We start from the raw sequence: 24,727 nt of genomic DNA, 5'->3' as shown, positions 1-24,727 counted from the left end.
ATCATACAATTCTTCCATAGCTCCCAACTGTCTTTTAGAGGGACAGTCCCTCTTTGGGAGCCCAGTCCCTCTGTCCCTCTTTCTCCCCCATTTGTCGCTCTTTCACAACTCTATATTTCTCATTTTCTAATGTTAATATGAGGGAAAATGAACCAGGATAGAAATGAACAGTGTGGCTTGAATTATAAAACAACATATTTTTCTTTTGAAATCTTTATTGTACATGTGACTAGGGGCGTGGCAAGGACGTGATTAGGGGTGTGACTGGCAGGGCGTGGCTTAAAGGCTCATACACACGCTCAACAAAAGTCTTTTAAATGCACGATTATCAAACAACTTGAAGAAGTTGGAAGATTTTTATCAAATAAAAGAAGTACAAACGACAAGGCCTTATCACTGATAAGAGGCGTCCAACGACTGATAAGACGCAGCTCAAGACAACTGTTGGATTGACTTGACGAACAACTGAGAGAAGTTGTGTCCAACATGGCAATGTGTACAGAAGTCTGCTATGACTTTTTAACGACTTCCATTACTAACTAGAACATAGTCGTTCACCAGTTGAGTAACGATATGTAAATTTGTAGTTGTACATCAAGTCGTCCGTCCAGTCGTCCGTCAAGTCGTTCAATGTGTATAATAGTCATTTGCATGCCAAGACGTATCTTTCCAACTTTTTTAATCGTAGTCGTTTGTAAAGTTGTTTATAGCAAAAGACTGTTGTTGAACGTGTGTATGTAGCTGCTTAAGTGTCCCACTTTCTTATCTTAAAAAGTTGGGATGTATGAATACTTCCATAAGGTCCAATAACAAACCATTTTAATCACTGTAAGAAAAATGCTCATTAATGAACTGCCTTGTGCACAAGATAAAATACAAAGCATTTTAGTGCTACAAATCAACTACTTTGTCGGAAATAGCCGGGGGTAGAGTCAGGGTCTCCCAGCTACTGCAGGTCTGTAAACTAATGTGCACGACCTTGCAACAATTAGACATACTTACAAAAACCCATTTGAGGAAAAAAGATGGAGGCTTGTTAAAAGGCTTATAATACAGAGACGACATCATCTGCATTTCAAGTGGGTCTTTCGAGGTAAATATCCAGTTTTATTTACATATACTTTACTAAGACGACCTCCTCGGAGACAGAGAATTGTCACGTCGCGGAGTGCTGCTTATCTGCTGCTCCTTTGATCTGGGCTTTCGAGGCCTGAAACCACTGCCCAAGAGCCCGCCGACTCCGAGACATGGAAGTGACAGCTCATTGGCTCCCCGTTAATCAGTCTATCCCCGGGAGTTTGCATATTAACCTTCCAGAGAGCAGAGTCAGATATTAGCAGCTTAGGAATCACTCCGGCTTAGCAGAGACTTTTCCCAGGAATCAGTCGTCTTATAATCTGAACCCAAGTTCAGTACATTAACCCTTTCCAATCCACTGTCGGACTTGGTCTCACATTGTTCTCCCCAGCTCCTGATGTCAGACATAGTCCGACAAGGAGCATAATGGCTAGAGGTGCCGTTGTCAGATATAATTTGACAGACACAATGTCAGTTCCTTCATATGAATGAAGACTATGTCCGACACTTTGATCCCACCGTGCCCCATGCTGTGCCATGTAATATATATGACGTGGGCTCCCCGCTGCCTGTGCCACCGCTGGACCTAGTCTGGCACAGCACCAGGCCGCTCAGATTGAAGTAATTACGCATTTCATTGGTGTGTGTGCATTGTGTGGCGGAGCTTCAGTGCATGAGATGACGCCGGCCCCGCCCCCCTCTGCTGGTGGACGGGTCACCTTCTTGCTAGTGTGAGGAGGTAAAGACCCCTACGGATCCCTGTCATTCACCAAAGCAAGATCACCCAAGCAAAATGAATATAAAATTAAGGCGGACCTGAACTCAGAATGTCCTCTCTGCTCTAAAAGATACGCAACAGCATAATTGCCGTTACACAAAAAACATTTCTTTGTTACAACTGAAACAAATCCTTAAATACATCTGCACTGTTTCTACTTCCTGATTCATGGAAGCAGACATATTGTTAACATCCTGTACTTTCAAATGAGCTTATCTGCCATGGCAGTCATGTGACACAGGGGCGAGGGACAAATTCAATCTCAATCAACTTGTGATTAGACGTAAATGAGGGGGAATTAAACAGGTTGAACTCTCAAAATACATACAGGATGCATTTCTCTGTTTTCCTTCTGTCCTGTGCTAGAGTTCAGGTCCACTTTAAAAAGTAATCTTAACCCAGGATTGAACTTCAGCCCAATCAGTAACTGATGCCCCATTTTTCTACAAGAAATCTTTACCTTTTCTTGAATAGATTATTAGGGGGGTCTGTACAGAGGCGTATCTAGAGGGGTGCAGGCATGGTTCATGCCATGGTCACCACAGCACCATGGGTGCCAAGCCTGCTCCTTTGCTGCACCCCTATGCTTGCCCCTGTGCCTCCCTGACATTCAGACCTCAGATCAGATTAATTATATTATCTGAGGAACATGGCTACTTAATTTATGAATAGGGCTCACTTGGCTTAGTGTTAGATAAGAGGACCGAGAGGGAATAAGAAGAGATATTTACAAAAAAGCAACTTCAGCAATATCCGAAGTCAAAACACACAGGCAACCATAACAGATGTCCATGAGAAAGTGTGCTTTTTTATAGGGGAAGGGGGCTTTGACCGGGGGTGGGGGCGCAATTTCAGTGTTTGCCATAGGTTCTGTTTTACCCAGATACGCCCTTGGGTTTGTATGGCTGACATTGGCCTCAATTCACTAAGATCATGCTGGAGATAATAAGGCAAGAGATAATTTGCCACCACACAGTGAGAGAGTTATCTTATCTCTTCATTCCTTAAAGGGGAACTGAAGGGAGAGGTATATGGAGGCTGTCATGTTTATTTCCTTTTAGACAATACCAGTTGCCTGGCAGCCCTGCTGATCCTCTGCCTCTAATACTATTAGCCATAGCCCCTGAACAAGCATGCAGCATATCAGGTGTTTCAGTGGTTCAGACTTATAAGTCTGATCTGACAAGACTAGCTGCATGCTTGTTTCTGGTTTTAATCAGACACTACTGCAGAGAAATAGACCAGCAGGGCTGCCAGGCAACTGGTATTGATTAAAAGGAAATAAACATGACAGCCTCCATATACCTCTCTCTTCAGTTCCCCTTTAAGTTACCTCCTCTGTAGTTAAGTTACCTCTTCTGTAGTTAAGTTACCTCCTCTGTCGTTATTTTCACAAGCAGTTAATTAACAGCCTGTCTTTAATTCTGGAGTTATTTTAAAGAGAAACTCCGACCAAGAATTGAACTTTATCCCAATCAGTAGCTGATACCCCCTTTTACATGAGAAATCTATTCATTTTCACAAACAGACCATCAGGGGGCGCTGTATAACTGATATTGTGGTGAAACCCCTCCCACAAGAAGCTCTGAGTACCGAGGTACTTCTGGCAGTTTCCTGTCTGTGAACCTTGTTGCATTGTGGGAAATAGCTGTTTACAGCTGTTTCCAACTGCCAAAACAGCAAGCAGCAGCTACATCTCTTGCCAGCAGTAAAAATGTCACCATGTAATAAATGTAAAAATATAAAGCAGGGATTTAAAATATTTTACAATGGGCAAATACTGACTAAATGAAGCACTTGAAAATGAAAAATGTGAAAATGAAGCACTTTTTTATTACATTATTTTCACTGGAGTTCCTCTTTAAGGATTGAAGAGTTAACTTAAAGACAGAAGAGTTAACCTTAGTTTTACCTGAGGTAAAATGTTTCCTGAATAGTATACTACATGCCTTATCACCATGGTGATAACTCTAGAAACGTTACTAAAGACAGGAGATAACCTTAGTGAATTGAGGCCAAAGTGGTGAAACTCCTCCCACAGCGTGATGCCATGACCAACATCCTGACAGTTTTCTGTTTGTGAACCTCTTTGCATTGTGGGAAATAACGGCTTTTTCTAACTGCCAAGCAAGCAATATCTCCCTCTGTGGATAGAACTCTCAGTAACAAACATTCCGTACAGAACACCTGGCAGAACTAAAGATATCACCACCAGTGATAAATTTCAGAATGTAAATTGTAGAGTAAAGATTTTACAATGAGCAAACACTGACTAAATAATATATTAATGAATGTTGTAAAAAATAAACAATTTTATTTATTATGACATTTTCACTACAGTTCCTCTTCACGACCTAGGGGAAAGGCGTGGGTGATCTGAAAGGAGTGGAAAGGGTTAAAGGGAACCAGAGAGTAACGTAATAAAAAAAAAAGAAGCTTTTATACATACCTGGGGCTTCGCCCAGCCCCATAAGCCTGGATCGCTCCCACGCCGCCATCCTCCGCTTCCTGGATCGGCGGTACCGGGTCCCGTCACTTCCGGCGGACGCGGGCAATTGTCCGCATCACAGCGTCTCCCTCCTTACCCTTACACATGCGGCTGCGCAGTAGGCAGCCTCACGCGTACATACATGGAGGGAGCTCGGTGTGATGCGGACTATTGGCCGCGTCAGCCGGGCCGACTGGCCGCCATGACGGGACCCGGTACCGGCGGATCCAGGCAGCAGAGGACGGCGGCGTGGGAGCGATCCAGGCTTATGAGGCTGGAGGAAGCCCCAGGTATGTATAAAATCTTTTTTTTCTGGGGCCTCTGGTTCCCTTTAAAGCAAGTTTTCTTTATTTTGTAAGGAAATGAAAGAATATCATTCATGCCCCCAACCTCTAGTCAACATTTATTGAACAGATTGTATTACTATGATTGAATCTGCTGCTGATCTATTGATTCTAGCAAGCCAAATATCCCCCGCCCCCCTCCCAATTTGGAATGATTGCACGGCACCCAACAATTTACTCTGCTTCATTTAATGTTCTCACATGACATGCTGCAGCTCAACACAATAGCACACTGGCTGACTATGAGTCATTGACAAACAAACTGCTCACCCTCAGCCACTCCATTCCTCCTCAGTCAGGACAGCAGTGCCACCACCTCCCTTCTGCTGTGCAAGTCAAATGAAACACTGCTGCTCTCCTGTTGTATCGCCACTGCTGTATTGGGGGCCACCTATTACTGCCGTCTTAGTGTGGATGGAAGGCACCTATTCTTTATACTAATTGAAGGTTGTAAAAACGCAGAGACCCAGAATGATCTGTGAGCGTCAGCTTAGTATGGGCGGAAACTTAATGCAGCAACGGCTCAGAGGCAGAGTCCGGTGGTAGTGGTGTGCGCGTACCTTATTGGGAATATAATAAACATCACTGATTTTCACTATACGACCTGCAAGAAAAAAATTATAGATTTCTGGGGCTTCCTCCAGCCCCATGCGGGCTGATCAGTCCCTCGGCATCCTCCTCCGATGCCTCCATTTTCTGTTACAGGTCTCGGTAAGTGAGTCAGTCGGCGCAGTCCATCCGAGCACGCTCCCCTGTAGCGCTCCTATGTCTGGTTCTGTAGTACTGCAGTAGGTGCAGAACGCTCCCAGCTACGGGAGCGCGCGTGGCCGGGCTGCACATGTGCACTGAACTCAGACTCGCTTACTTACCGGGACTAATAGCTGAGAACGGAAGCAGCGGAGGAGGTTGCTGAGGGTATGATAAGCCTGCATGGGGCAGGAGGAAGCACCTGATATGTATACATTTCTGTGTTTGCAGGTCATCTCTGCTCTCCTTTAAATAAGTCATTTTTAGGAGTAGGAGGATAAATATAATTGTTTATCTCATCAGTTTATTTCCACCTCGGGTTCACTTTAAACTGGCCCTCTTCATATGAATTCAAAATCTCTTTCTAAACCATTCCCAACTAAAACATTTTTCTTTTCCTGCACTTATTCTTTAGTATCAATGTGGTCTTATCAGTGAAATATGAATCCTGATTGGCAGGCACTTTGATCGCTGCTCTCGGCCTTATTGAATAAGCCCTGGAGTGTCAACATACTTAAATAGGACGCTTCGACACCTGCGTGAAAGTCGCGCGGAGGAGTCAGACAGACACTGGAGAGAGGAGACGGGAGGTTCCTTGGCTGAGAAAGGCAAGTTTCCATGAGAACGCATAGAGGTTGTTTGTTAAACAAGGCAGTAACAGCTTTCTTATTTACAATTTGCTAAATGGGCCTGACTATTCGGTAAACGCATCACGCCAATTTCCCGCTCTTGGCTCTGAGTGTGGCAGATGATATAAGCAGCACCTGCACTGGAGATATAGATAATCCGAGCTCAATTTGGGCAACTTGAAACCCAGTGCAAACACATTCCTTTCTGCATTTTCTCCCACTTAGTGAAATAATGTTCAGATGCAGCAGTGTGAATGGGAAATTGCTGTACTCACCCCCATCAATCAGCAGCCTTGTACCAATATCATGGAATCGCTCAGGTTAAAGCACAACTCCGAGTGAAAAGTACTTCAACTTTGGATAATGTGGAAAAGTTTCTTTTTCTTTTTTTTTCTTTTTTTTCTACTGTAAATGTTTATTAATATTTCCATTGAAAATTCCATTATTCCTAATCTAATTACATTAAATGCCACTGCTACTTAAAGCAGGATTGTCAGCCATAAAATCAAATTCCATTTACTCACTGCTCTCTGTTTATTATGCAGTCTACATCCTGACAATGCATTGCAAGCATTCCATAAATGTGTTTGCTCTAATGACTATTATCTGTCAGCCTAGCTCTATTCTGGTACATTGCCGGGGAGAGGGAAGCTTGTTATCTCCTTTCCCTCATTCCTGCACCACACTGACACAAGGCTGAAAAGGGAAATACACCTCACCCCTCTGCAGAAGCTGCTGAAATGGGATCTATGCTGTTTACAAAGCAAGCTAGATATGACAGTGCGCTTTCTACTACAGAGCTCAGTAGGGGGGAGGGCTGGCAATGCATACACCATTTCAGGCAAGAGAAAAAAGAAGTTCACATTGCACGCCTTGCCATCCGTGTTTCGGCAATGCGTGCGGAAGGCAGAAATGCGCAACATTAGAAGTGCATAGACTGCACCGTCTGATGATTACAGTGCATGCGTTCCGGACCGAAATGCGCCACTGACCCATGCACTACAGTGAATGGGTATCAGCCACACAATGCATGCAAACGCAGATGGTGTGCGTACGTACGTTTTGCGTTCCGATCGCACAGCTATCTGCGTTTGATACTATGAACGGAGCCTAAGGGAGGAAATTATATCAGGATTGGCTTTAGTCAGGGGCAGTAAAGATGGAAAATGCCTTTTTTTTCTTTATTTCCTATATAAAAACCACTGGAATCAAAACGTGGACAGTACAATACATACAGTATGTTATATAAGTAGAACAAGTATTTATCTACTTATATAGTATGGCTGTCCTTGCTTCTTTAATATATTCAAGGAAAGTATGGCTGTCCTTGCTTCTTTAATATACAGTGGGTTGCATAAGTATTCGGCCCCCTTGAGGTTTTCCACATTTTGTCATATTACTGCTACTAACATGACTCAATTTTATTGGAATTCCACATGAAAGACCAACACAAAGTGGTGTACACATGAGAAGTGGAACGAAAATCATACATGATTCAAAACATTTTTTACAAATAAATAACAGAAAAGTGGTGTGTGCATAATTATTCGGCCCCCTTTGATCTGAGTGCAGTCAGTTGCCTATAGACATTGCCTGATGAGTGCTAATGACTAAATAGAGTGCACCTGTGTGTAATCTAATGTCAATACATATACAGCTGCTCTGTGAGGGCCTCAGAGGTTGTCTAAGAGAATATTGGGAGCAACAACACCGTGAAGTCAAAAGAACACACAAGACAGGTCAGGGATCAAGTTATTGAGAAATTTAAAGCAGGCTTAGGCTACAAAAAATATTTCCAAAGCCTTGAACATCCCACGGAGCACTGTTCAAGCGACCATTCACAAATGGAAGGAGTATGGCACAACTGTAAACCTACCAAGACAAGGCCATCCACCTAAACTCACAGGCCGAACAAGGAGGGCGCTGATCAGAAATGCAGTCAAGAGGCCCATGGTGACTCTGGACGAGCTGCAGAGCTCTACAGCTCAGGTGGGGGAATCTGTCCATAGGACAACTATTAGTCATGCACTGTACAAAGTTGGCCTTTATGGAAGAGTGGCAAGAAGAAAGGCATTGTTAACAGAAAGCATAAGAAGTCCCGTTTGCAGTTTGCCACAAGCCATGTGGGGGACACAGCAACCATGTTAAAGAAGGTGTTCTGGTCAGATGAGACCAAAATGGAACTTTTTGGCAAAAATGCAAAACGCTATGTGTGGCGGAAAACTAACACTGCACATCACTCTGAACACACCATCCCCACTGTCAAATATGGTGGTGGCAGCATCATGCTCTTAGGGTGCTTCTCTTCAGCAGGGACAGGGAAGCTGGTCAGAGTTGATGGGAAGATGGATGGAGCCAAATGCAGGGCAAACTTGGAAGAAAACCTCTTGGAGTCTGCAAAAGACTTGAGACTGGGGCGGAGGTTCACCTTCCAGCAGGACAATGACCCTAAACATAAAGCCAGGGCAACAATGGAATGGTTTAAAACAAAACATATCTATGTGTTAGAATGGCCCAGTCAAAGTCCAGATCTAAATCCAATCGAGAATCTGTGGCAAGATCTGAAAACTGCTGTTCACAAACGCTGTCCATCTAATCTGACTGAGCTGGAGCTGTTTTGCAAAGAAGAATGGGCAAGGATTTCAGTCTCTAGATGTGCAAACCTGGTAGAGACATACCCTAAAAGGCTGGCAGCTGTAATTGCAGCAAAAGGTGGTTCTACAAAGTATTGACTCAGGGGGCCGAATAATTACCCACACTCCACTTTGCAGTTATTTATTTGTAAAAAATGTTTGGAATGATATATGATTTTCGATCCACTTCTCACATGTACACCACTTTGTATTGGTCTTTCACGTGGCATTCCAATAAAATTGATGCATGTTTGTGGCAGTAATGTGACAAAATGTGGGAAAACTTTAAGGGGGCTGAATACTTTTCCAACCCACTGTATGCAAGGAAAGTATGTTTACAATGTAGATCTCTACAAAAGGGATAATAATAGCAAAAAATAAAATTCTCCTTCAGTACACTGCATACCACGTTATTATGCAAATTGTATTTAAGTGTCATAAAGACTAAATATTTTATTTTTCAATTAAACCCATGGATGGTATTGTGTCTTAGAGCTCTTTTGACCACTGAAATCAATCTCGGACACCTGTGATAATTAGTTTGCCAGGTGAGCCAATTAATGGAAAAACAACTCAAGAAGGATGTTCCACATTCAGCAGACCACTATTTTCAAGCAATATGGGAAAGAAAATGGATCTCTCTGCCGCTGAAAGGAATGAGATAGTTGAAGGCCTTGGACAAGGTATGAAAACCTTAGATATGTCACGAAAACTTAAGCATGATCATTGTACTGTTAAAATGTTTGTGTCTGACTCAGAGCACACACATTGGTTCATACAGATAAAGGCAAAATGAAGAAGGTTTCTGCCAGCCACATACATTGGATTAAGAGAGCAGCTGCTAAAATGGCATTACAAAGCAGCAAACAGGTATTTGAAGATGCTGGTGCCTCTGAAGTCCCATGAACATTAAGGTGCAGGATCCTCCAGAGGATTGCAGTTACGCATAAACCTTCTATTTGCCCACCCCTAATCAATGCTCAGAAGCAGAAATGGCTGTAGTAGGCCCATGAAGCCCAGTGCAGCCAACTACCTGAAGACTAATTCTCAAACATTCTTGTTTACTGATGAGTGCCATGCAACCCTGGATGGCACAGATGGATAGAGTGGTGGATGGTTGGTGGTTGGCCACCATGTCCCAACAAGGCTGCGACATCAGCAAGGAAGTGGAGGATCATGTTTTGGTCCGTGGGGAGAGAGCTAGTCAGAGCCTTTAGGGTCCCTTAACCCCCTTGGCGGTAATCCCGAGCTGAGCTCGGGGTATGCCGCCGGAGGTCGCCGCTCAGGCCCTGCTGGGCCGATTTTCATTCTGTAAAAAGCAGCACACGCAGCCGGCACTTTGCCAGCCGCGTGTGCTGCCCGATCGCCGCCGCTCCGCGGCGATCCGCCGCGTGCAGCGGCGAAAGAGGGTCCCCCCAGCCGCCCGAGCCCAGCGCAGCCGGAACAAACAGTTCCGGCCGGCGCTAGGGGCTGGATCGGGCGGCTCTGACGTCAGGACGTCGACTGACGTCCATGACGTCACTCCGCTCGTCGCCATGGCGACTAGGAAAGCGAAACAAGATAGGCCGCTCATTGCAGCCTATCTTGTTACTTTCGATTGCCGGAGGCGATCGAAAGTACGCTTCCGGAGCGCCCTCTAGTGGGCTTTCATGCAGCCAACTTTCAGTTGGCTGCATGAAATACTTTTTTTTTAATTTAAAAAAAACCCTCCCGCAGCCTCCCTGGCGATTTTAATAGAACGCCAGGGAGGTTAAAGTGTGAAAATAACCTCTGAAAAGTATGTGGAGTTTCTGACAGACCACTTTCCTCCATGGCACAAGAAGAAGAACCATGCTTTATGTGACAGAATCATCTTCATGCATGATAATGCAGCATCTCATGCTGCAAGGAATACCACTGTATCATTGGCTGCTTTTAGTATAAAATGAGAGAAACTCATGGTCTGGCTCCCATCCTCCCCTGATCTCAATCCTATTGAGAACCTTTTGAACACCCTCAAGCAAAAGATCTATGATTGTGGGAGGCAGTTTACATCCAAACAGCATTTAGCAATGGCTGGCTATTCTCACATCCTGCAAAGAAACTCAAGCAGAACCTCTCCAACAACTCACAAGTTCAATAGATGCAAAATTTAATCACAGAAAAATTAAATTTGCGTAATTATTTGGAAGAGTATGCCCATTGAATTTTTATTGTTTCCCTTGGACCACAAGGGTTCATAATATTATAGTGAGTCTGAAGTGCATATTAAAAAAGATAATTACCTGAGGAAAGGCTCTGGGTCCTATAGAGCCTTCTCATTTATCTCATGGTCCCCGCATTCCAGCGCAGGCTTCCTCATTAGCAGTCCTCGACCGGTGGGTCAAAGACTGCTCTCTGCCACTGCGGGGGGCTTCGAGAAGTCTTCGAGAGCCCAAGTGCTCTCAAAGACGGGCTCCTCAGTAGTTTGCATGCGCGAGCATGCTCTCTTATGCACAGGCACTTGCACAGTACAGAGCCGCCCATCTTTAGGGGAGCACTCTGAAGCCTCCCGAGGCATAAGATTTGAATGGGGTGGAATGCGCTGGAATGAGGGGACCGTGAGAGGAACGGGAAGGCTCATTAGAACCCAGAGCCTTCCCTCTCCTTAGGTAAGTATCTGTTTTTTTTGTTTTTTTTTAATTGGCTTCATATTCTCTTTAACGCCATGAAGGCCCATGAGAGGAAGTGAGAAAATGTAAGGGAAAATGTTTCCAGCATGACACACATAGCAATAAATACCCTCAAAATCTTGTAGCCCATTTCCAGAATATGCAAAAGAAGATCATTTATTTGTAAAGGTTCATCTTCCACGCCGATACCAATTAAACTTTCTAGTTAACGCTGCTCACACTGCTTAAAGGAATCTTGTTTGCAGAGAAATATGGGGGCTGATCTTACTGATTTCTTCCTGAATTTACTAGTTGGTTGGCCTAATTGTAATAACAAAGCATTTCAGAAGATGTACTGTACATTGGGGATTCATTACAGAGCTCTTACTGAGCAACTAAAAAACTTTAAACTTGCAGAATGGTAACATTTGCCAATGAAAAATAATAACAGTACACCAGCCCTCAGTGCACCAGGCAGCTGTAAGGACGCACAATAAAAAGCTAACACGATACAGCATATAAATTGGTACGGAGGTGATGACTTCTACTACAGCCTAACCTGTGTTTTGTCACACACTTGCCCCGAATAAGCAGCTCTTGCTGCTTAGGCTTATTTGAAAAATCTTAGTTTTTGTTTTGGAACCTTGAACCCACATGACCACCACTAAGCAGTGATTGGTCGCTGGTATACCACAAGCAGTACAGAGAGAACAATGAATCACAGTTCAGAGACTGAAGACAGACAGAAGCAGCAATAGTCCTATTGGGCTATCACATTGATCGTGGTGTGCCGCGGCTGGTCCCGTCGGGATGACAGAAGAGTTGCAGTGCGCATTTAACCCAGACGTGAGGCATACTTTCATTGTAAAGTGTGCCTCGTATGGTCCCACCACAGTGATATCGGGCGGTGTAAACTTTTGGGGCCATTGCTTCCTCCATTTTAACTTATTCATCTTAACGCTAGTAGAAAACTTTTTTAACAACTCTTAAAGGGCAGCTAAACTTAGAACTTCCTCTCTGATTTAAAAGATTAAGTACAGCATAATAACTTTTAGGAGGAAAAAAAAATTCTTCACTACAATTTAAGGAAATACAAAAAAAAAAACCTAAAAAAAAACTAAAGTTTTAACTGGAATAACTTTCAGGGAGCACAGAAATACTTAATCCTTGAAAGGACATACAAGGAGACATGTGACATGATGAGATACACATGTACAGTGGCAAGCACACAAATAACTATGCTGTGTTCCTTTTTTTTTCCTCTCTGCCTGAAAGAGTTAAACATCAGGCGCATCGGGTGTGCCGTTATCGTCGCATCGCGGTGCGACGTTTTGTGTGCACCGCGCATTGCGCGCGAGTTGATTTTATCACCCCTAAACTGAGTTTAGGCGTGAAGAGGGGCTTTTCATAAGCGTGCTAACAGTAAGCACTGCTTTGTGAATCATGCCCCAAGTCTGGAGAGATCCTCTCCTCTGTAGTTGGATTCTCCCCTAGCATCCGAGAATCAGATGCTAGGAGCTCTACCTTCTGATTCCTTCTCAGACACTAAGGGGGGAGAAGCCCAGAAGAGATGTCTGCAAAATCTGGAGACCAAGAGATGAGTACTGCTGCCCGCTGGCTGACACAGCCTGGGTGATATCCAGGGCACCCCAGAATAGATCCAGGTCACGTGCCACTGATCTTTGTGATAGTTTCCCTCCAGCAGATACAATGAAACAGTAAAAAGTACTCCATTTGCAAAACCAGAGGATACAATTGAGAGAGTGACTGTACATTCTAACCGCATTATGTAAAACGGTAGTCTCAACTTTTTCCCCCTGGACCATTTGAAATAGTTGCCTATGTTTGGAAAACAAAAATTGTACCATTTGTACCGTACATCTCCAAACCTACACCATTGTAATCCACGAAGGACCGGCACCACACAAGGTAAGTATAGCTCTTTAGGATTTTATTAATGCAGGCATGACAACAACAACAAACAGTTGTTTCGGCCTCCTCTGGCCTTTCTCAAGTTGTAAAATGGTCATATACAGCATCACATATCAAACGCACACATTTATAAAAGAGACCCACCCCTCAGGTGAAGCCCCTGGCCAATCATAGGAGGCAAACAATGGAGGACCTGATGGGAGACTGTAACGTCCGCAAGAGGACCAACAGAAACTGCACATTTCAAAAGGAAAAGCTCACCAATCAGGTATGCAGGAGGAGACCCCGCTGTCAGCAGCCAGTGCGAGGGCAAACGAGCGCGTCATAGCCGCCTATCCGCCGCCTCCTATACACGGAAGCAAGCGTTCTGGCCTCAAAGTCATGTGAGAGTGTCACATGACTTGGTCAGCTGATAACCAAACAGCCAATCCTATGCGCCCCAGCCGTCACCCAGCGCGGAAACAGCCCACGCATCATCACAGTAGGTCAGCCTTTCTCAACCTTTTTTAGGCTGAGGAACCCCTAAAAAATTTTTTAAATCTCGGGGAACCCCTGCATGAAAATGATGCCGAGAAGCATCGCCATTATGACTGCAAACTTAAAACGTTTAACAATTTGCATTCTATCACCACTAATGTCATATAAATTATGTACAAACAGTATAAGAATAAAAAAAAAATTACCTTACCTCACTAGTGTGAAACCTGTGCTTGCTTGTTCTTGCACAAAGCATCAATTCGTGGTCGAACCTTGGATATGCAAACACGCATTTCATCTTCAACGGAAAGAAGTCTATTTCTGGCCTTACTTTTGATGCATGTCAGACAGGAGAAAGCTTGCTCACACATGTAAGATGTTGAGAATTGAAGCAAAATGTTCACTGCCTTTGTATGAATTTCAGGATACTCCTCTTTTATAGAAATCCAGAACTTGTCTAGTGGCAGCTCAGTGAATCTCAATTTTAGCGTACGATCACATCGTAACTCACAAAATTCCTCCTCTTCTCTCAAAGAAAAGTTCACAGGATGAGCACACTCTTCAGAAAAGGGGTCTCTCACCCAGTCATACTGTTGTGTTGAGAGTGAAGGAAAGTAATGTTCCATTTTGTTCTGCAAGTCTTCCAGATGTTTTTCAATAAGATTAGAAACTTGATGATATCCTTCTTCACTTTCAAGTCCACTCAGCAGTGGAAACATTTTCAGATTTCCATTAGCAACATGATTTTTCCAAAGACTCAGTTTCCTTTGAAACCCAAGAATTTTGTCACTTGAAGTCAGAATGTTTTCCCTTGGCCCTTGAAGGGACTTATTCAAGTGGTTCAGGTGCTGAAAAATGTCTGCCAAGTAGGCCAGTTTTTGAAGCCACTCTCCATCCTCAAAACACCCAGAAAAATGTGCGTTGCTAATTTGCTGAAAGTATTCTTGCAATTCACTTTTAAGCTCAAATACCCGGTTGAGAACTCTTCCTCTGCTTAGCCACCTTATTTCAGTATGAAGCAGGAGATTTACATGTTCTTTGTCCATGTCTTCACACAGTTTTTTAAACATTCTTGAATGAAGTGGTCTTTGTTTTATAAAGTTAACCATTTTTGTGACATCATCCAGTACTTTTTTCATTTCTTCTCCAAGAGATTTTGACACCAGGACCTCCCTGTGAAGAAAGCAGTGTGTTGTGACAACACTCAGATTTTCCTTCCTGACAAGTGAAGCAAACCCTCTCATTGAGCCAACCATTGATGGTGCGCCGTCTGTACATATTCCAACACAGTTTGTCCAAGACAGACCTTTTTCTTCTAGATAAGAAGTTAAAATATTAAATATATCTTGGCCTTTACTCGTTTCAGGCAGCTCTTTGCAGCAGAAAAAGTTTTCTTGAATTTCTCCATCATTTACAAACCTTACAAATGACATAATATGGCACTTACTGGTGATATCTGTGGATTCATCCACCTGCATAGCAAAGCTGCTAGTTTTCAGCTGACTAGACAGCACTTCCTCAGCATCACGTGACATGTCATCGATGCGCCGACTTATCGTGCTGTCTGACAGTGGAACCTTTTCAATTTCTCGTGCAGCATCTTCACCAAGCATTTTGCTCACTATAATTTTACATGCTGGCATAATGACATTCTCTGCAATGGTGTGACTTTTTCTTTTCTGGGCAAGAAGCTCTGCCACCAAGTAACTTGCTTCCTGCGCCTTTTCACTCACTGTGACTTTCTTAACAAAGGCTTGACTCTGCTTGCTTTGAGACTGCAATAGCCGTTTAAAATATGCTGTAGTTTTGCTTGTCAAATGGCTATGATGGGTAGTAAAGTGCCTCTTCAGTTTTGCTGGAACCATTGCAGCATTGGCAAGTTTTTTGCCACAGACTATGCACCATGGAACAGGGCAGGTTGGATCACCAATCCAAGTAAATCCTAGTGATAGGTAGCTTTCATTATAAAGACGGACTTTTTTGCTGTCCTTGTTTTCACAGTGTACTGCTGCTTCATCATCAGAAGCCTGATCAGTGCTTTCTGTACTAGGCCCAGGCCTACTGTCACCTTCCTCCATCTCACACCTCTTCCTCACAAAGCGCCACATTGGTCCCCCACTCATCCTTTTCAAGATTTTCAAGAAAATCTAAACATAAAACAGAAGAAAATAGTGGAAGTATAAACAAAGATGTCCACTAAATCCACTTAATGTTTCATCCTAACTTACTAGAAATGACATCAGGCTACCCAGAGATGATCCCTGCATGAAACGCAGGAATCACCCTCATATATGCAATGCACAAATCTACTTCCATGCAGCTATTATCAACCATATGAAATGAAGTAATTACCCCATGTAATATGTTGTGAGATAATTGGTACATTTGCTATGGGGGTTGAATGTAGCGTTTTATATGTGGGGTTGCTGCACATATAAATTGCTCCAATCTACTACCATAGCAAATGCAGTAATTATCTCACATAATAAGTGCATTAATCACCCCCGTATACAAGTGGCAATCTCCCCACATATAAATTGTGCAGGCTGGAACAGGGACCACCAATATAACAGGCAGAGATGTAGGTTGGAACAGGGACCCCCAATATAACAGGCATAGAGGTGCAGGCTGGAACAGGGACCCCCAATATAACAGGCATAGAGGTGCAGGCTGGAACAGGGACCCCCAATATAACAGGCATAGAGGTGCAGGCTGGAACAGGGACCCCCAATATAACAGGCATAGAGGTGCAGGCTGGAACAGGGACCACCAAAATAACAGGCAGAGATGTAGGTTGGAACAGGGACCCCCAATATAACAGGCATAGAGGTGCAGGCTGGAACAGGGACCCCCAATATAACAGGCATAGAGGTGCAGGCTGGAACAGGGACCCCCAATATAACAGGCATAGAGGTGCAGGCTGGAACAGGGACCACCAATATAACAGGCAGAGATGTAGGTTGGAACAGGGACCCCCAATATAACAGGCATAGAGGTGCAGGCTGGAACAGGGACCCCCAATATAACAGGCATAGAGGTGCAGGCTGGAACAGGGACCACCAAAATAACAGGCAGAGATGTAGGTTGGAACAGGGACCCCCAATATAACAGGCATGGAGGTGCAGGCTGGAACAGGGACCCCCATTGTCTGTCTCTCCGTAGCGTAGTGACTGGCATTGTCTCTGGCTCTCGGCTCTGTGAGGCCTCTGTGTTTGTGTCTGCTAATCAGAAACATGTCAGCAGAGTAACTTGTAGTAGAAGGAATTCAGTCATCTGAATTTTACATGCGCCGGGACTGTCCCAGTAACACTGAAAGCTGCAGCCAGGGGTGGGGGCGCCAGGCTTGCTGTCACCTTTCGTACAGGTTTCTGGCTGGCTACAGTACACACTCGGGGCGTAGCTAAGGATCTGGGGGCCCCTCTGTGCAAGTCGCACCTTCTGCATCCCTTATTTCTAAGCGTGTGGGTGGGGAAAGTAACAGGCCCCCAGTCAGCCATCCACAAAAGCGCATGCTGCACAGGCCCAATATACTCACCGGGTGAATGCCCTCGATGCGTCTCCTCAGCCGTCTCTTTCACCGCCTCCTCTCTCGCTCAGGCTCGTCTTCCGCGCGTCCACTACGCTCACTGCTTCCGCATCAGTGAAGGGCGCGAAGACTGCCCAATAAGAAAGCGGCGTGATGCGGCACGGATTGAATCAATCCGCCGGTCGCATCAGTGGGACTATTTTGTCCCACGGAATGAGAAAGCGGGACAAATTTGTCCCGCAGAAGTACCAAAATGCCGCGGAACCCCTGAGGGGTTCTCACGGAACCCCAGGGTTCCGCGGAACCCCGGTTGAGGAACGCTGCAGTAGGTGGTGCTAAAGCGGCCAGGATATTGTCATAGCAACATAGTCAACATATACAGACACAGACCGCAGCACTCACCATACTGCTGTGTGGTTAAAGGGGAACTCCGCTTGCTCTCCAAATGCGTCCTTAATTGGTCTGAAAAGTAAAAACAAAATCAATTAAAACCACAAAGTGCCAATACTATACTACAAAATTAAACATATACAGAAATGGAGGGGAGGGGACAGAACCAAGGAACTTCTACGCAGAGAGGCGGGCTGGATCAGACGTATGGATGCTATGGGCAGGGCAGGGCTCAATCGCGAGCTAGAATTGGGATTCTGTATTTAGGATGGTGGTGACTTGACGGTGCATTTCTGTATATGTTTAATTTTGTAGTATAGTATTGGCACTTTGTGGTTTTACACTCTCACATGACTTTGAGGCTATGACGCGCTCGTTTGCCCTCGCACTGGCTGCTGACAGCGGGGTCTCCTCCTGCATACCTGATTGGTGAGCTTTTCCTTTTGAAATGTGCAGTTTCTGTTGGTCCTCTTGCGGACGTTACAGTCTCCCATCAGGTCCTCCATTGTTTGCCTCCTATGATTGGCCAGGGGCTTCACCTGAGGGGTGGGTCTCTTTTATAAATGTGTGCGTTTGATATGTGATGCTGTATATGACCATTTTACAACTTGAGAAAGGCCAGAGGAGGCCGAAACAACTGTTTGTTGTTGTTGTCATGCCTGCATTAATAAAATCCTAAAGAGCTATACTTACCTTGTGTGGTGCCGGTCCTTCGTGGATTACAAGTTGCTGTGACCCCCTAGGTACCGGGGTGAGGACCTGGGCACACCAATCGTTTGGTTTTGAGCATTGTTTGGAGCTCCTGGACGCTTGCAAACCTACACCATTGTCATAATACACCAGGCAGATCCAGCTCCCAGGGTGTCTCCCTTCTGTTTTTCGACCAGCTACCGTTAGAAGCAGTGTATTACATTATAGAGCCACAAGAGGGCAGCATCCTTCACTAAAATGCTGCAGGACATTAGCTCTATGAACAAAGATTAAGATTAGCCAAGAAATTACCGTCTTGATTCCGCTTTTGGAATTTTGGTTGCATTCCAAAAACTGAAAAGATTTCCTAAAGAAAAAAATTGCTTTTTAACTATTGTCGTTTTGTAGTGTATCTATGATTTTATTCCCTAAGGAAAGTATATGTAGCGATTTAAAACCATTAAGCAAAATAAAATAAAGCTTTGCTTGCGGATTGTAATATCTGCAAACATTTCTCTCCCCAGGGAAAGGAGACATTTTCAAATGTTACGGTTGCCGTAGAAACACAGAAGGCTTTCATGTTAATAATTAAAATATTTAGACTTGTTTTATTAACGTGTTACGTTATTGTCATTTGGATTGCGAACTGCGAACGGCGTAAAAACTAATTCTAATTGATAGGTCTTAAAATGCAGAAATTGCTGGTTTGGATGCCAGAGAGGTAATTAGCAAACTGTTTCCTAAAATGGCTTTGCAGTTCATCCAAAAATCTGACAATGGATGTCAGTGTGCCGGAGATGTGACACTTGGGGATTGGAGAATGGTGACAGACTGAGACTGGGGGATCTCAGAACTGTGACAAACTAACACTTGTGGGTCCAAAAATGCAGAAACAGTGGCATGCTAGTCCCCTGAGGAATGATATACTGTACTAACGCCTGGGGATATAAGAATAATGACACGCTAAAGGTGGCCATACACTTATTCAGGGGCGGCTCTAGCTACAATGGGGCCGGGTCAAAAGTACAAAAGTTTCCTGGGGGCTCCATGAACCAGGTAAGTGTGTCACTGTCCCCACAGCCTCCATAACTCTGCGAGGGGAGGATTGAGCACCTGGGGGGAGTTGCCTCTGCCACAAAATTTAGTGGTGTGATTGTAACACTTGGGGGCCCCTATGGATGCTGGGGCCCTGGGCAGGGGCGTAGCTAGAACTCATGAGGCCCATAGCAAAGTTTTGTTTGGGGCCCACTTCCCAAAAATAACAAGGCTCCTTTGTGCCTCTTCCCTCCACACACCAATTTTAGGTAATTAGAGGGCCTCCTAGCATTAAAGGGATACTGTAGGGGGGTCAGGGGAAAATGAGTTGAACTTACCCGGGGCTTCCAACGGTCCCCCACAGACATCCTGTGTTGGCGCAGCCACTCACTGATGCTCCGGCGCCGCCTCCGGTTCACTTCTGGAATTTCAGACTTTAAAGTCAGAAAACCACTGCGCCTTCGTTGCCGTGTCCTCGATCCCGCTGATGTCATCAAGAGCGCACAGCGCAGGCCCAGTATGATCTGTGTCTGCGCAGTACACTCCTGGTGACATCAGCGGGAGCGAGGACACGGCGTGCAGGCGCAGTGGTTTTCTGACTTTAAAGTCAGAAATTCCAGAAGTGAACTGGAGGCGGGGCCGGAGCATCGGTGAGTGGCTGCGCCAACACAGGATGTCTGCGGGGGACCATTAGAAGCCCCGGGTAAGTTCAGCTCATTTTCCCCCGACCCCCTACAGTATCCCTTTAAGTAGCTCTTCCTTCAGTAAGGGTAGCCAGAGGAACCCCTTAGGTAGACCCCAGCAAAGTCCCCCCAACAGCATAGGTAGCCAAAAGCAGTGGTTGGGGATATAAGATGTAGGCATTCTTGAGAAATGCCATTTGCCTCTACCCTATGAATATGAACACAAGAAAATTGGTGAATACATCAAGTACCACCTAGGCCCCCTCTATTCCAAGGCCCCATACCAGCTGCTATAGCTATTGCTACGCCCTTGGCCCTGGAGCAATTGCCCCCTTTGCCCCTATGGTAGTGTTGGCCCTGCATTTATTGATTATTTTGCATCGATATTGGGCCAATTCAATCAGTTGATGAAATCTGCTGAAAATCAATGCAACAAAAAATCCCGACCCAAATCGGTCAAAAATTTGAGGTGAGGACGGCATCCCTAGCAGAGTTCAATTTTGCAACAAGTTTTAAAGCTACTCTTACCTGTCCGAGGCACGGTTCCGGTCTCTTCTCTCTCCGCTGGGTATTCCTTGCTATCTCTTCACTCCCGATGAAGCAGGTTATTTCATCGCTCAGGTTATTTCTTCACGAACACTATAACAAGAATCAAGATGATACCTATTTAAACAGCAATAACTGTGTTGGCTCCAATAAACACCATGTTTTGAAGTGTTTGATGTATTATAAAGGACAACTTTGTTGTCTGGTAGCCACAAGGTCGCAACCACTGAGATTCCCTCACTGGAGGCAGAGAGAACAACTAAGTCTGCTGTGAGAGGGAACAAGAGTGGATCGTACCAAGTAAACAGGCTGGGTATTAAGAGCAAATGGCAGACAGGCTGATTCAGAAAACAAGCTGAATTCGGAAAGGCGGCAAACAGGCAGAGTCGAAAATCAGGCAGATATCGGCAACAGAAGTCAATTCATATTCAGCCGAATTGGTGGTCACAAGATCACTGAAACTAGCACCTAGCTACTCAAAAATAACAGCACTGGGCAGCTGTCAACTGAATTCTTCAAGTGAACACGAGGTGCATAATTATGAAAAAGTGAGATAGTTACCTATGAAAAGGGAAGCCTCTGATCCTCATGTCCTCCTGGAGACCACCGCCGTTGCCTGCAAGGCCTCTGCAGCAGTGCCAGCGCTCCTCTACAGTCACAGTGCAGACGCCCTGTGCCTATGCAAGTTTGGCGGTATTTGCACAGGTACAGTATAGCTGGGCTCATACACAATAGAAAGCGCGGCTACAAGAACATTTTGGACAAGCTCTTGTTGGACATTTTCAAAGGGTCCATGCGTGGCACAGGTGGGGGCAAGAAGGACCCAGGAAAGCGTATGCTTTTTTTATTGGCCACCAGAGATCCACTTTAGGTAGCCAAGGATATTTGGTGCCTAAACTGCTGTGTATGCTTACTATTATTATTACATTTTACTATTATTTACTTATTTATTATTAATTATTATTTAGTTACTATTATTATTACATTTGCGCATACTGCGAACATTACCTGCACACATCCTCACAAGTGCACAGGATATAGTAGCCGATATCCAAAAATAACAATCCCAGATCACACAGCAATCAGGGCTGTGGAGTCGGTCCAAAAATCCACCGACTCCGACTCCGACTCCTCAGTTTAGGATTCCACCGACTCCGACTCCACGACTCCGACTCCTCTAATTTGCATATTACAATTTTGCTGATTAAAAGTATGTAACATGAAATTCGTCTCTTAACTGCCAACGCTTAGGAATTTTACAAGACAACTGAAGTGAGAAGGATATGTAGACTACTATATTTATTCCCTTTAGACTAAAACTAGTCCTTGGTAAGAGTACTTGTAAAAGATACAAACCGGAACAAAGAACATCTATCAGGCCCTAGGCAATGTAAGTGTGGGTACATGTAAGAATGATGTGCAGGTACTCTGCAGGGGAATGAGGAGATTGTAAACAGACAACACCTCTGTGTTCAATGTGCACAGCATTCTCAGTGGATTCCCTGCAGCTCTGTGGGGAGTGCATATGTAGAGTATAGTACTACTGTGTAACAAAGTAAACCTGAGACAGATGAAATTAAAGTTTTATACATACCTGGGGCTTCCTCCAGACGCCTTCAGGATAATCAGTCCCTCGTTGTCCTCCTCCACCACCTGGATCTTCTGCTATGAGTCCAGGTACTTGAGCCAGTCAGGCGTAGTGCGCATGCACACACTCCGCCGCCAGGAGCATACTACACCTGTGCAGCACTATTGCGCAGGTGCAGAATGTTCCTGGCTGTGGGAGCGGCATGCGGCCGGACAGCGCTGACTGGCTGAATTACCAGGACTCATAGCAGAAGATCCGGGTGATGGACAGCGAGGGACTGATTAGCCTGAAGGGGGCTGGAGGAAGCCCCAGGTATGTATAAAACTTTACTTTTCATCCATCTCAGTTACCCTTTAATTTGTAGTCACCAAACCAAATTTTAATAACCTATCACATTATTTGATTTCATCAGCAAAGGGAGTGCATACATTTGCATAAATCAGCATCAATGCAGAATTATTTCCATCTAAGCACAGCTATTACTGTATATATACTGTATATATACATTATTTTTAATGACTATTATCTGAGAAATAGAACATTTTATCATATTTTCTATTTTAATTACAGTTACAAATTCATTAGGAGTCGGAGTCGGAGTTGGTGCATTTTTTCCCGACTCTGACTCCAGGCACCCAAAATTGCCCGACTCCACGACTCCGACTCCACGACTCCGACTCCGACTCCACAGCCCTGACAGCAATTACATACACAATAAGATTTACTAAGGTTGGAGAGCACTGGTGTGCACCCATTATGTAGAAGCTAGGGTCCTCCTATCCCACCTGCCCCTACAAAGTGGACAATCTAGTCTGTCAGTGCTAATCTTCATTCCCCTGCATCAACATTTGGGGATTCCAGAACACGCTTGCATAGTGCACAGCATGGGATAGATGTATTGGAATTTACAAACTAAATCCGGGCAATCAGCAAAATCTCAGTGCTTGCTTGCTTAATAGCAGTTGAGGCCGCTGTGCGGATGCATTTACAGTGAGTGGAAATAAATTTTAAACATTTCCCTTGACATTTTTGTAGTTTGCAGTTTGCATTTTTATTTACAGCCCTGTTTCTGAAAGAGCTGGGCCATTGCTTAAAATTTAAATAAAAGCAAAGTGTGATGATCTGCAAATCAATTAAGCCCTATATTTAATTGAAAATAGTACAAAGACAACAAATCAAATGCTGAAAGTGAGAAATCGCATTGTTTTATGCAAAATATGTGCTCATTTTAAATTTGCCAGCAACATATAAAAAAAAAAAAAAAACTTAGGGCACAGGCAAGGAAAAAAAGTCACCTGGTGCACAAACTGATTAGGTTAATTAACAAAAGGTCACTAACAGGACTTGGTATAAAAAAAGGCATTGTACTGAGGCCGTTATTCAATTTAAAGGACCTCTATAGCGATGTAAAAGTGTACAATATATATGTAATGCTGGGGAGGCATACTCTGAGTCAGCGTGTGTGCTCCAGACTATGTAGCTGGGTAATGGAAGAGGCTCCACAGATGGACACAGTAGTTATGAACAAGGGAACAAGATTGCCCAGAGCAACTGCAGCTCTGGGCCGCCTATCAGGCTAGATGTAATGTGATACAATACACAACAGACGTAGTTGGTAACAGGCTTGAGTCATACACGATAGATCAGATGGCAGTAATACAGAAGGGCTAGGCAAATTCGTAGTCAAGAGGCAGGCAAGGGTCGGAACACAAACAATATACAATATTACAATAATACAAAACTGACTGACTAGAGTACATATATATCGTGCTGATGCGCAATATATGAAATGTAGCTCTCAAATAGCTCACAAGCTAAAGCACAAGTAATGACAATTAACAAGACAGACAGACGGAATGCTCAGCCAATCTAGTCGCTGTTTCAGCGATAGCAACATTCACACTGAGATAGACAAGACTAACAGGTAGGAGCGTAACTAATGGCAACCGCTGCTATAGTTCGTCCTCAAGAACAAGGCAAGAACAAGGCTAGAAGGAATACTACCAGTCACCAACGTGGTGCTGGCAGAATCCAAACTATCAGGATCAGAAGGACTTTACTGACCCCCACAGGTCAGCAAATGTCGAGCAGACATGAAAATACAGAGCAAGGCATTATATATTTTTACAATAACAACTATCACAGCATAGACCCAACGACAACTCAGACAGCTGAACGCTATGTCGGGCTGGGTCTGAAATGGGAGGCAGACTTTTATGTCGACATCAGCCAATAGATGTAGGCATGCAAATTCCCACACAGCTGAATGATAATTATGCAATCCTGACCCAGCTTGATCACAAGCTGCCAGCTGAAAGACCCTCATAACAAATACATGCAATACTATGCAACGACATGCATGTAGGAAATCCAAGGATATCTGGCTGCAGTTCAACTGCAGCAAGCAAAGGGAAGAGTTATGACAGCATCCTGAGCTGCTCTGAACTGCAGAGTGACTGCAAATGACAATGAGACTTATTGCGAATGCGCAACTGAATGCAAGCAGATAAGTCAGACTGCCTGTAAGAGATTGC

The 24,727-nt window shown here is 44.4% G+C and overlaps 1 protein-coding gene and 1 long non-coding RNA gene across 2 annotated transcripts in view; one reads left to right on the top strand and one right to left on the bottom strand.

The window, feature by feature from the left end:
- Nucleotides 1-24,727, top strand: part of CHST13 (carbohydrate sulfotransferase 13) — an 841,732-nt gene that overhangs the window by 447,964 nt on the left and 369,041 nt on the right. The window lies entirely within an intron of this gene.
- Nucleotides 20,594-24,727, bottom strand: part of LOC137532508 (uncharacterized) — a 30,150-nt gene continuing 26,016 nt past the window's right edge. The window contains exon 3 of the long non-coding RNA XR_011023943.1: nucleotides 20,594-20,698. This is a non-coding gene — a long non-coding RNA (uncharacterized lncRNA). The remainder of the gene's footprint in view (nucleotides 20,699-24,727) is intronic.

This window comes from Hyperolius riggenbachi, chromosome 9 (assembly GCF_040937935.1).
Source record: "Hyperolius riggenbachi isolate aHypRig1 chromosome 9, aHypRig1.pri, whole genome shotgun sequence".
In the NCBI taxonomy this organism is placed as follows: Eukaryota; Metazoa; Chordata; class Amphibia; order Anura; family Hyperoliidae; genus Hyperolius; species Hyperolius riggenbachi.
The sequence above is the reverse complement of the archived record's forward strand: the minus strand, read 5'-3'. Positions and strand labels throughout refer to the sequence as shown.